Source organism: Arvicola amphibius, chromosome 10 (genome assembly GCF_903992535.2).
Source record: "Arvicola amphibius chromosome 10, mArvAmp1.2, whole genome shotgun sequence".
Taxonomy (NCBI): domain Eukaryota; kingdom Metazoa; phylum Chordata; class Mammalia; order Rodentia; family Cricetidae; genus Arvicola; species Arvicola amphibius.
In genome coordinates, this window is record NC_052056.1 from 8,667,373 (window position 1) to 8,681,566 (window position 14,194).

General features: G+C 44.6%; 1 pseudogene; it reads left to right on the top strand.

The window, feature by feature from the left end:
- Nucleotides 1-3,053: 3,053 nt before the first annotated feature.
- LOC119825013 lies at nt 3,054-13,117 on the top strand (annotated as a pseudogene).
- The last annotated feature ends 1,077 nt before the right edge of the window (nt 13,118-14,194 follow it).

Genomic DNA, 14,194 nt, shown 5'->3' on the forward strand with positions numbered 1-14,194 from the left:
CTTGATTTTGTTTTACCTTATTTTATTTGTTTTCCTTAGATACTCATTTGTTTTCTTAACAAGAGACAGAAAAGGGCATAGCTCTGGATGAGAGGGGAGATGGGGAGGAACTTGGAGGAGTAGGGGAAGGAGAAACTATAATCAGAATATATTGCATGAAAAACGTCTATTTTCTTTTTTTTTTTTTTTTTTGGTTTTTCGAGACAGGGTTTCTCTGTGGCTTTGGAGCCTGTCCTGGAACTAGCTCTTGTAGACCAGGCTGGTCTTGAACTCACAGAGATCCGCCTGCCTCTGCCTCCCGAGTGCTGGGATTAAAGGCGTGCGCCACCACCGCCCGGCAAAAAGTCTATTTTCAATAAAAGAAAAGACACAAGAAAGCTTGCATTTATATGATGTGGGATTCCCTTCTGTATGCTGTGAATACCATTGGTTAATAAAGAAACTGGCTTGGCCTGATAGGGTAGAGCAAAGCTAAACTGAATGCTGGGATAAAGAAGGGCAGAGTCAGGGTGAAGTCATGTAGCCCCACCAGAGACAGACACTGGAACTTTAGCTGGTAAGGCACAGCCACGTGGTGATACATTGATTACTAGATATGGATTAAATTAAGATGTAAGGGCTAGCCAATAAGAAGCTAGAGCTATTGGACCAAGCAGTGATTTAATTAATACAGTTTCTGTGTGATTATTTCAGGTCTGAGCTGCCAGGTGGCCAGGAAACAAACAAGTGGTCTCCCTACAACATGTATATGCTTTCCTTCTGCACGTATGTGCTTTCTTCTACATGTATGTGCTGTCCTTCTGTATATTATGTACCAAGAAAAGCAGTAGTTGGACATGTATGAAGAGAGCCCTTGTAAAGCACTCAACTGATGGAGGAGGGTCATCTGTCTATGTGTTACTTTCATTGGTTAATAAAGAAACTGCCTTGACTTTTTGATAAGGCAGGATTTAAATAGGTGGAGTAAACTGAGCAGAATGCTGGGAGAAAGAAGCAAAGGCAGGCAGATGCCATAGCTCTCCTCTCTGAGATAGACGCAGGTTAGAATCTTCCTGATAAGCCACCACTCCATGGTGCTACACAGACTTAATGAAAATGGGTTAATCAAGATGTGAGAGTTAGCCAATAAAAGGCTAGAAATAATGGGCCAGGCAGTGTTTAAATGAATACAGTTTCTGTGTAATTATTTTGGGTAAATCTAGCCGGGTGGCTGGGAGCCAGGCAGGAGCGCAGCCCGAGGCCCCAGAACCATGAAAAGTAATTTTGCAGACCACCCGGTGTATAGAAAGATGCTCAGCAGCTTGGTCTGACCAGTGTCTTCAGGATGCTCTCGCTTTTCCCTGCATGTTACCACTCCTGGACCTGCGTCAGTGCTCTTGACTGTCAGTAGGTAGTGGTAATTTCTGGATCCTCTGCTAGCCAAAGGCAAGCTTGAGAGCGAGAAGAGCTTTGCCAAACCTCGCTCTCCCACCGCTCTCGGGGTTTGAGATACCTTGTCTCCTCTGTATTAAATTACATTCAACTAGGAAGATCTAAAGGAGTAGCTAGAACACTAGGATAGGGTTATGTGTTTTGTTTTTCTCTGGGAAAACGGACAAAGCAGTTGCCACAGTGATGTTGCCCCTTAGCTTCTGTAGATAGAAATCATGTCTGGTTTGAGGCACGCTAACCATTCTAGTATCATAGCTGTAAAGCACAACCTCTTACCAGGCTGCTTTTCAATTTTAGAGCTGGGAAGAGGTGATTCCTCACTTTGGCTGCTCGTTCATTCAGCGCCATCTCAGTGATTTTTGATAAAGATGCATGCCTGAGCTCTATTCTAGGCTAAATCGGGATTTATGGTATTCTAACCCTCAGGTATTAAAACGTGAAACGTCGCTATTTGTATGTGTGCAGCTGTGGTGCTTTGTGTCCTATCTTTGCTCCGTATGTCTGGGCTTGTCAGGCAGTCACCAGAGGGGTGCATGAAATCACCGGCTGTCTTCACGGTGCTGTTTCTGGACGTCCGTGTAGGTCCTCTGAAACTCCCACATGTGTGCCCACCATCTGTAAGATTTACTAAAATGCAAACTATAATCCAGTAGCTCTGGTGGGGCCCAGATTCCGCACATCCCCTGTGGTTCCGCCTGGAATCCTCTGCACGTATCTAGCCAGCCTCCTTCCCTTTTCCTTTAGCCCGGTCCTTTCCCTTTGGCTTGATTGACAGATCTGCTCTGCCCTGCTGTCCCTCCAAACACTCACATTGTGGAAGTCTGAGTGGAACCCTTTGCTCTCCACACTCTGTCAGGGCTCCTGGTCACTTTACCCGGTGGCCATCCTGGACACGGTCACTCCCAGCCAGGCCAGCTGCCTTCAGGAATCTCCAGCTAAGGGAAGGCATTCTTCAGCTCCAGAAAATACAGATGGAGATGAACTTCTTCACTGTAGAGACAACAGTTTGGCATTCTTACTGTATCCCTTTTCTGAACCTGACTTGCAAAATTGGATCTACCTGGGGAACCTTTAAAAAACAGCTAATGGCCAAGCATGTTGTCACACTGCTATCATACCAGCTACTTGGAAGCCTGAGGCAGGAGGATGGTTTGGATCCAGGCATTCAAGGCCAGCCAGGACAATAGAGAAAGAAAAAGGTTCGGCATGCTGGTGTGCACGGTCATAATGCTAATACTTGAGAGGTGGAGGGAAGGGCATTGGAAGTTTTGAGTTATTTCTGGCTATGTAGGGAGCTTGATGCCAACCTGAACTAAATAGTAATGACTTGTCTCAAAGTAACCGAGCAAGGAATGGAATAAAACATAAATAAAAGCATCTACTGCCCAGGAAGCATTACTGGAGATCCTGAAAAAAACAAAAGAAAACAAGAACCAATAAGAAAAAAGAAAAAAACAAGCAACCAATCAGCAACAACAGCAACAAAACTAGTCTAAGTGGAGACCTAAGCGTGGGTATTAATTAATTTATTTATTTTAAAAACCACGTATGTATGTGTATGTGTGTGTGTGTGGGGGGGGGGAGTATGTGCACAGTATTGCAGGTGCCCAGTGAGGACAGAGATGTCGGATCTCTTGGGGCTGAAGTTACGAACAGTTGTCAGCAGCTCCCTGTGGGTGGTGAGGACTGAACTCAGGTCCTGCATGAGAGCAGTAGGTGCCCATAACTGTCACAGCATCAGGACTCCAGAGAGCTGACTGGAACATTCTAATTTATTTTTGAAACTGGTTTCTTTTTTATTTTAATTTATTTGAAAAAAAGCTATCTCTTCTCATTTTACATGCCAAATCCATTTCCCACTCCCTCCCCTCCTCCTGTTCCCTTCTCTCCCCCTGCTCCCTCCCCTCCCTGTCCCATGCCCATCCCACACCTCCATCCACTCCACAGAGAGGTTAAGGCTTCCCTTGGGGAGATAACAAAGTCTAGCACATTGCTTTGAGGCAGGCCCAAGGCCTTCCCCACTATATCTAGGCTGAGCAAGGTATCCCTCCAGGGAGAATGGGTACCAGAACAGCAATTGCGATAAATCCTGGTCTCACTGCCAGTGGCCACAACAGTTTGCCCCAGCCATACAACTGTCTCCCACATTGAGAGGGCCTAGTTAGGCCCTATGCTGGTTCCTTCCTTGTCAAGCCAGAGTTGGTGGTCTTCCATTAGCTCAGGTCAGCTGTCTCAGTGGATGTCCCAATCATGGTTTTGACCTCTTTGCTCATATTCTCACTCTCCCCCTCTTCTATTGGACTTTGGGAGCTCAGCCCAACACCCCACTGTGGTTCCCTGCATCTTCTTCCATCAGTTGCTGGAGGCTGGTTCTATGATGACAATTAACATAGTCATCAATCTGACTATAGGACAAGGCCAGTTTGGGCATCCTCTCCACTATTGCTTAGGGTCTTAGCTGGGGTCATCCTTATGGATTTCTGGAAACTTTTTTAGTGCTAGGTTTCTTGATAGCCCTATAATGGCTCCCTCAATCAAGATATCTCTTTTCTTGTTCTCCATCTCTGCCCTTCCCCAGCTCGACCATCCCATTCCTTCCCTCCTCCCCCAATTTTCTCAGGAGATCTTGTCTATTTCCCTTTCCCAGGAGGACTATGTATGAAACTGGTTTCTATTAAGTAGCCGAGCTGGCTTTGAACCTGCTGTGCTCTTGCCTCAGTCTACCCCATGTTTTAGGAGATGTGTTTAGGTTTGGGAATCACTGGTCAAAGCAAATATTTGAGAAACCTCTTATTGCCTTGGCTCATGGATAATGCATCAGTCAGCTACTGCTGTGTAATAGGCAATCACGAAATGCCACAAGCTTGATTGCGTCCTCTCTGCTGTGAATCACTGAGAGTGACTCTAAATCCTGATGCTGCCAGTGTCATGAATATCTCCTGCCTCTGGCCGCAGGTTTAGTTTATCTTGTGTTTGTAGGAGTTTCACCCAGCAAGGAACCAGGGCCTTCTGTCCTCATGGCGATTATAGCAGATGTGAAAGCAAAGTGAGTGGACACATTTGGTGTCTCTGAAGGCACAGGCTACAGCTGCCATTCTTCAGCTCAAATTCTACTGGCTCAAGTCAGCTTCAGGCTAAAGCCGACATGATAGGTTGGGATCCCATGGCTTGTTTAGCTGTTTTCCTTGGCTGTCTGCTCAGTGGGAATACAATAGAGAATGACTCTCGTGCGGCATTCCTCTCTAGACCTAGGAAGAATTTAGAAATTAATTACTGCTGCCTCTGTTTACGGAAAGTTATAATTTAAGCTGATTTGTCATCGTCTGCCTATGAATGGGTGGCTTCATGGTTTCACGCAAGCCTGTTTTAGATCCCAAAAGAAAAGAAAACATGATAATAAGAAGTTAGATTTTGCTTCTCAGTAAATATTAATTTTTTTTCAAGTACTGCATTAAAACATTCCTTGCTTCCTCCTTGGTGCTGGCCCTGCTCATCACTAATGGATGGCATCTGTGTTAGAGGCCCCATGTATCCGGCCTTGTTCCTTCCTCTGTCAACACTGCTGGGTGGACCCAGGAGCTTTCTTTTCTCCCCCAACTCTTTCCATAAATTCCTTTTCTAGAACAAACTCAGGAGTCTGTTCTTCTGACCAGTGAATGAGCTTCTAGGCTTCAGCTCCCCTCTGTGCTCTGGGACACTCTTGCCTTTGCAAGCGGGCTGAGCTCCAGGGGTTCTAGCATGGAGCATTCCCTGTCTCCCCACAGTGTCTGAGGGATCTGGGGAGCTCATCAGTAAGCTGAAAGACTTTGTCACATGTCCCTTCATAGGGCACTGGACCATATGGTAGGTACAAATTAAAAACAGTAGCGACCTAGATATCTAATTATTCCCCAAGGCAAATGTGTAAATCAAGCACACTGATAATTCTGCCTTATAAACTTGAATCACTTGATATTCATTTTTGTGAAACCAGAAGAGAGAAGAATACTGTTGTTTGCTAACTGTTAGGAAGGTTACTCTTGGCTCAATAAAGCTAAGAGGTCTGAGACAGACTGGATTAGTACATAGGGAAGATAAGGATTTGTGTCCTGGATCAATAAGGGATTGCTGTGTGACTTTGAGAAAATTTCATAACCGCTCTGATTCTTGGTTTATATGGATACTACTCTTCCTTACAGAAGTAGCAGAATATAGCTAAATCTCACGGCACACAATGGTGCTTGGGAAATTTTAACCATGGAGTAACTATGCTTTTAGCTTTAAAAAGCTGTGTTGATTTGAGCATCACAGCTTCCTCAAAGTCTAGCCCTTAAATTTTACTTCGTCAAAGCCCTTCGTCACTGAGCCTGACCTATCTGCAAACACACCAAGGCTTCTGACATGTGCAGCTGCTGTCTGGGTCTGAGGAGACACAGACACAGTTTAGGATTTCCAGACTGACGAGGGTGATCTGCCCTCACATACATGATTCATGGTGTCAGCCTGCTCATCACTGCAGCACGCTGAGGTCTTCCCTCACTCTCCTGTCCTGGCTACTATCTCTGCCTTAGCACTTGATGCTGGATTTGCAAACCAGATGCCTAAGCTAGATGCAACCACGTCAGTCAGGACCAGGCAAATCCATTGTGTGCATTGTTCACTTGTGAGCTATCTGTTTTCCAGTCTTGCTTCTTGACTAGGTCCTAAGTGGAAAAAGTTTTAAAGCATCTGGGCTTGGGGCGAAAAGGTGGAATTGCAATTGTGCATGCTACTTTGCATGTATGGGGATGACTTTGGTCCTTTTTTGGTATTGCTGTTGTAAGACCACAACCCAAAACAACTAAGAGTGTACATCCATCACTGAAGGAAGTCAGGACAGGAATTCAAGCAGGAACCTGGAGGCAGGAGCTGATGCAGAGGTCATGGGGGAGTGCTGCTTACTGGCTTGCTTCCCACGGCTCAACCAGCTTTATTTCTCATACAAACTTAGGACCACCTGCCATGAGATGACACCATCCCCATGATACTTCTATGACATTATAGCATTTGATGTTTTATAACCTGCCCCTAACAGTTGTCTGGGCCTTCCTGTCAATTATCAACCAAGAGAATGTACCATAGACTTGCCTACAGGTCACTCTGATAGAGCCATTTTCTCCACTGAATTCCTTCTTCCCAGAAGAAAAGACTGTCAAGGTGACAAAAACAGAACAAAAGAAAGAATACAACCTAATCAGAGCACTCATGTGGTTTCCAGGTGCTTAACACAACCTGATCAGAGCACTCATGCAGGTTCCAGGTGCTTAACACAACCTGATCAGAGCACTCATGCAGGTTCTAGGTGCCTAACACATCCAAATCAGAGCACTCATGTGGGTTCTAGGTGCTTAGCACAACCTAATTAGAGCACTCGTGCAGGTTTCAGGCACCTAACACAACCCAATCAGAGCACGCATGTGGGTTCTAGGTGTTTAACACAAGCTCACCCATGTGGGTTCTAAGTGGAGCATGCATGTGGGTTCCAGGTGCTCAACACAACCTGATCAGAACACTCATGAGGGTTCCAGGTGCTTGACACAACCTAATCAGAGCACTCATGCGGGTTTCAGGTACTTTCTGAGATCTAGGGCTCTATCTTGTATGCTTTGATGTTCCTCCCAGTGCTCTGAACATTCCATGTTTGTTGTTGTGTTTAAGCAGTTGCTAGTACAAGTGAGACAATGTAACTTATTTATTCACTGAAAGATAAATACTTCAAGATCATGTTAACACAGGGCTAAAAAAAAAAGCCTCCATCTTTGAAGAAGACTTACTTCTCCCTTGGAAAAATTAGACAATTTAAGAGAAATCTGTGATGGAACTTAAGGATGCAGGGATGCCACTCTAGCCAGGGAGCCTTCATTCAGCACTGACCGTGTGTGGTGCTACTTCCAGCTCAGGAAATTTTCAATGAGAGAAGCATGAATGCCAGTTCCTTGGTCTCAAGTCCTTCCCTAGACATAAACATCAGAGCAGGCAGAAGTAGCATAGGCTGTTACGCTGCTTGCCACTCAAGTGAATCCCTACAATGAAGCAAAGAGGTGAGTGGAGACCGCTTACACTGAGTCATGACAGAACAGAGCAATCATGGCTTCATCATGGAATGGAGAGTCATGGATCCACTGAAGTGAATGAGAGACATGTGTCATATCACTTACAGCAGATTTGGTGACATCTAATGCTAATTAGGTCATAAGAACATCGTGATACTCAGACTTAAAGATAACAGTCAAGCCAAGCTGTGCATTAAGGGAAATGAAGTCATTGAAGGAAGCTCTATGATGTCAGCATTTTGTGTAGCTAATCTATGCTGGCCAGAAGGTTAGGTGTGTTTAAAGCATTTTGTCTCAGGAGACTCGACTTCTGTAGGCTGGGACATGACCCCATTGTAATACAAGAAGCATTTGCATTCAGAAGCACGGGGATTATGTTGGCCTGGGTGGCCTCTGCCATCTTGTGAGAAAAATCTCAAAGCTTCTGAGGTTTCAAGTCGCACTTTTCAGACTCTGCATTCACATACGTCACCTTTACTTTAGGACTGTGGCTGCTATGTCAGCCTACAGCAGAGTTGGCCAGATGAAGGCGGAAAGGAACGAGGCAGAGCTGCCATTGACTTAAAACTCTGCCCAATTGCTTTCAGTCACATTTCATTTGTGGCCAGCCTGACCCCTTCCCTCCCCCTCTCTCCCCCCTTTCCCCTCTCTCTCTGTGCAGTTGTACAAAGTGATCTGAAAGAGAGAGACAGAATAAACATGGGTTTGCTAGAATGAACATTTAGGGAAAAGCTCTGTACCTTTTTGAAGGGCTAGAAGAGGAAAAGCATATTATGTAGATGATGTAAATGGTAATATAGTGATAAATGGATTTGAAGGACTTAGTGGAATGCTGTGACTGCTGGAGAGAAGAGTAGAAAGGAGGGAGGATGAACATCACAAATTGTGTTTCTTGGGCTGGAGAGATGGCTCAGACTTTAGTAGCACACACTGTTCTTGCAGAGGAAGAGTTGAGTTTGGTTCCTATCACACTGTCTGGCAGCTCAAAGCTGTCTGTAGCTACACATCCAGGGATGTGATAGCTTCTTCTGGCCTCAGTGGAGCCTGCACTCATGTACCCACAGCCACAGATACACACACATTCCTACAAATTTATACTTTGTGTATACTTCTCTGGTTAAGTTTCTTTCTTCTTGTTAAGCTAAAAAAAAAAAAAATAAAAAACCCAAGATACAGAGCAAAAGATACCATGGGTCTCAGTAAGATGTATATTTGTTCTTAATCTCAAGATTGAGAGCAGAGCTCGAAATAGTGAGGTGAAGGAGTTCAAAGGTTTTCAGAGCAGAGTGAGAACGGACAGTCTCCAAGACGGGAAGGAAAGAAGTGCCACCTCCAACTGAACCAGGAAGAAGCCTGTGTGTCACTTAGCACCCAGCTATACTTAGCATGGAACTCTGTGCTGTCCCTGGTGGTCTCGGCCCAGAAACTCAGACTCTCAGGAGCCATATGACCAGAGGAGGACTAAGACCAAGTTCATGGGATGCAGGTCTGGCAGGAGAACCTTTCTCTTGGATCAGTGGAGCCAAATAAATGGAAGATTTCCTCAGAAGCTATGGGAGTGAACTATATACATCACACATGTAATTAAAATCTAATTGTATCAGACTCAGAAATAGAACTGTGTTGCTTCTTGATGGTTATGAGTCTATTTTGAGGCAGGAACTAAGGAGAACCATATATATATATATCTATATATCTATATGTAGTTTGTTTTTTAGCTAAAATCCCCTTAGTAAATAGTTAAAAAAAATCTCTGACTCAAGGACTACATGGGACTTTATGGCTGGTGCTTCTGCTTGTATATAATAGCCGCTCATCAGAAACTTGAGGAGTCAGCTGGGTTCACAATGGAGGTGCTGCAGCAATGCTGTTGAAACTATGATACATATGCTCCAATCATTCGCAGATCTTGCTAAACCCAGAGCCAGTGGAGTAGCTCAGGGGTGGGGTCCTGGATTCCATTTCCTTGTTTCTTACCTGGATCTACCACTGCCAGCCGTCTATAGACTGTAATTTCAGGCATAGAGACCACCAGCTATTACACCGTCATACCAGGACGGCAAACTTGGAACCAATTGCTACTTTTGAAAACGGCATCAGCTGTTTGAGGAGCGTTGGAGACATTTCTCTGCTGTAAGACAAGTGGAACTGCTGCTTATCTTGTGGATACGAGTATGAAAAGCCTCATTTTGCTTCCACGCCATCCTACTTCTATGGTAGAGACAAACTTTTCACCTCCAGAAGGAGAGGAGATTAAAAACGAAGATGTTCTCTTTCTTCCTAGTGTAGAAGGCAATGGAGATGGGCGAGTGTACACCAGCAATTGAGTGGAAATGCTTACACAGCCGTGACAACCCTCGGATAATAGGTATTTCAACACCAAGAAAATATATTGTCACTTCACTCAGAGATCATAGCACCAGCCATTCCCAGGAGCAGTACCCATTGCAGTAATAATGAAGACTCAACCATTGTTCCAAATAGATTTCTTACGATTTGCCTCATAAAAGCAAAGTTACAGAAATGCCCAACTGACCAAGAGCGACGGCTGTTACTGTGGTCGAACACATTTGCTTTCTTGAATGCTGATCTTTAGTCTCGGGGACACAGTGATTCAGTTTAGTTACATCTTTTCACGTTTTTTTTTTTGGAGTAATTTGTTAAACAGAGATAGAGGACCTACTGTGTGCTAAGTATGGCACCAGCACTCAGAGAGAACTTCATGGAGATATCTGTGAATTGCGGCGGATAAAGCATGGAACGCTGTCATGATTGAACAGCATTTAACAAGAAAACAATGACTTAAAGTGAATCGCCTTGGTGAAGAGAATGAGGAGAGAGTTGGAAGACATCATTGTAGGAAGCTTCAAACAGTGACCAAAGGCATATAGGTTTCCAAGAAGCCATAGCAGACAAAAACTACTAGGAAATGAGAAATTTACATAAAATCCACACAAAGTTGCATTATGTTCCCCTCATTGGTATGGTCCTATAATTGGAAGTCTAGAGGAAAAGTTAGTTATTGATAAAACAACCTTTTAAAATGTTTAGGCATGTATGCACAAATGTGTGCATTCACAACAAAGCCAGAGGTCAACCTCAAGGGTCATTTCCCAGGACAAAGGACGTGGGGTTCATTGATAAGGCCAGGATGGCTTGCCAGTGAGCCCAGGGATTTGCTTGTATTTTACTTCCCAAGCAATGGGATTCCAAGTACATGCCACCATGCTGGGCTTCTTTTACATGGGGACAGAACTCAGGTCCTCAAGTGTGTGCAGAAACACTTTACCAGTTGAACCGTCTTCTCTGCCCCTGTTAGGAAATCTTAGCTGCATCAAGAACCAGAAGACGGACACATTGAATGCTGCTTGAATGAATTGTGTGGCCCAAGAATAAACTGTAAACTCATGGAGGCAGGGACTGTAAACCAGGCTGGGTTAGTTAGTATAGAGTAGAGACCCAGAGCTGCCAGATCCCAGAGGTAGCCGCCTCGTCTGAAGGCCCTCACTGAAAACTCCTGTTCTGTACCTCAGATCACATCTTTGGCATGGTTTGCATCATAGTGTGCTTTGGTTCTTCTGCTTTTAGGATTTTCTTGAATTTTGGTTTTTTTTTTTTTTTTTTTTTTTGCTTAAAAATGTTTTAGGTAAGAATATTCTGAAATTCAGTCCATTCACAAGCCTCCTAAGGCTCAAAACGATAGAGAAGCTTCAAACAGAATTGAGAGGCATATGAGCGTGGATGTCAGCAATGGAGATCGGGGCATATGAAATCATGACGCTATGGTGGACTCAGCTGATGGCTACTGGGTATCATGGATTTAACCGGATTCTTCAGAATTTGAGCTGAAGTTATTCCCCTCTATCTCATTTAGAATAAATTTAATGATCAGACTCCCAGAGCCACTGGGTAACATCACAGACTGCTTTTGTCACAGAGGGCTTTACCTTTTCCCCACAGGCAATATGCTGGGAATCATAATTCTGGGTATTGTCTCCTCTGCCGCTGCCAATCACAGAGAAAGGATGCAAGAGCCCAAGGATTGACAGCAGGGTCTGACACCTTCTGCATATTCAACACTCCTAGGAGATGCTCAGGGTTCCTAAGGAAAGTCTCAGAACGGACCGCCTGGGAAAGAGACTCTGAGTTAAGGGGATTCTACAGTGTTAGCCTGGCTTATTTGTCCTCCTCCTCCCCACTCTACCACCTGGGGCCCCATTGCTGTATACTTAGGAATTGTTAAGTGTACTGGGAAAGAACATTTTCCTTCTATGAACCTTCCTTAAGATACCCATCCTAACGCTTATCTGGACCCATGGTTCTCTGTAAAGCAGGATTTCAATTAATCTAGTATGTACTACCTTTTAAAACTGGCCTTTGTTTTCTTTTAAGTTAGCCAGGGATTGCATGTGGCCTGTAGTCACATAGATGGGATCCTTGCCCTGTCTTAGAGCAGGGGTTCCATTGAACAAATGGGAATACAGACATCAAAGCTCTGAGCTGATCCCAAGAAGGGCGACGTCATGTCTGCTGTGCTGCAGAGCCCTTCATCAGCTCAGCTTCCCTTTCCTGGACTCTGCATTCCTTCAGCTGGTAAGATTCTCAGATATGGTACCAGAAGCTAGGGAAAGCAGGTCCTGGAGAGGATGGCCACTGGCGGGGAGTGGATGCTGTCCAAACGATAGAGGTACTGACAAGTGACTCACAGGAGCGCTGTGCCAGCACAATACCCCGCTGGAACAGGAGTCTAGTGTCACCCGGAGGTCGGACACTCGAAACTAACTGATTGTGCACGTGACAACGATCTCAGAATGGCTGCACAACAAGGGACTTGGAAGTAAAAAAACTTTTAGTCTAACTAAGTTCTTGGGCTTTGACATGGAGACGTTTTCTCCAGCTGTGAATTTACGGGCCAGATTCTAAAGGTCAAGTTCAGCCAAAGCATCCTCTGGTGTATTGGACTAAGCTGTTTTACATTTTAATTTTTAATTAGAGAGAGGGAGACGGGGAGTGGGCTGGGGGAGATATCAGAGCACTAAGCCATGGAGTGTTTTTTTCTCCTTCCATTCCTCTTTTATGTGGGTTCTGGAAATTGAAGCAGGGTCACAGGGTTGGGTGGCGAATGCTTCACCTGGTGAGCCACTTGGGTCCTGAGCTACTTCTATTTGGCTGTAAAATTAGTAAAAGAGGAGAGGAATGCCCCACTTGCGTCTTGGTCTGATTAAGTCAGTATGGATGTTTGGTTTCAGACCTGGTGAGAATGGAAATACATGTTTTAAGGAAGAAGTATTAAAAAGTCAAAGCCACTACCGCTGTTCAGAACCTGCAGCTCTGCTATTTGCTCATCATGGGAACTTGCCATTTGGAAGCAGAAACAGATTTACCTTTGAAAGGGCAGGCACAGCTCAACTGTGGCATGTCACTGCAGGATCGTATCCTTATGTTCTGAAGCAAAGTTCCGTGTTGGCACGGTAGATCACTGCTTAGGGAAGCCAAGCACTAATGTAGGTAGAATGCATGAAGGAATGGAGTGTCTCCAGAAACATTCTGAGATAAATGGTTGAGGTCTGACCTTCTGGCAAGAGCCTGGATCCAAGTCTTTAACTGAATATTAATCAAGCACACACGCTCTAAACCCATGCTCAGAAGTTGAAAGGGATTGTTTCTGTGTGCACCGCCTGGCTACTGAAGCATAGGCCTACAGAATAAGGCACCTCCAACGAGTCTCTTAATTGACAATGCAGGTTATTATTCTCTGCAAAGGGAATTGAAAAACGGCAGTGCAGCAATGCTCATCCACAATTGAAGAATTGAAATAATTACCTTCAAAATAAACAATATGGGATTGATAGGGTCTTAGATAGGGTTTTTATTGCTGTGAAGGGACACCATGGTCCGGGAAACTCTTATAAAAGAAAACATTTCATTGGTACTGGCTTACAGGTTCAGAGGTTTAGCCCATTATCATCATGGCAGGAAGCATAGTTGCACACAGGCAGGCATGGTGCTGGAGAGGAGTTGAGAGTCCTACATCTGAATCAACAGGCAGCAGAAAGAGCTTGTGAGCCACTGAGCTTGATTTGAGCTTCTGAGACCTCATAGCCCACCCCTAGTGACACACTTTGTCCAACAAAGTCACACCTTCTCTTAGTACCACTCTCTCTGGGCCAGTAGGAATGAACCATTTTCACTTAAACCACTGCAAACAGTAAAAGGAAAAATGACTTCACTGATCTAGTATGCTATTACTGGAATCCATTCACTGCATGCAAGGAATAACACTTTAAAAAAGACCTACCTTTATTCAATGTGTGTGTGTAGCGTATAAATGCCACAGCACCAAAGGACAGTTCTTGTGAATCAATTGTCTCCTTCTAAATGTAGGTTCTGGAGACCAAATTCAGGTGGTAAGGCATGACAGCCAGCACCGTCACCAAGAGGTCATCTTACTGGCCCTGAGGTAGAGCACACTCAAGGGAAAGAAGTGTAGATATTATTGCTAATGTTGCCAGCTTGTTGGTGTCACAAATCACAAATAAGCCTCTTTCCACACCTCTGAGGGATTATCTATTAGATTAATTGAGGTCTATGCTGGATAATTTTTATGTCAACTAGCTAAAGTCATCAGAGAGGAGGGAACCGTAGTTAAGAAAAATCCCTCCATAAAGTTGGGCTGTAGAGCTGGGTGGGGG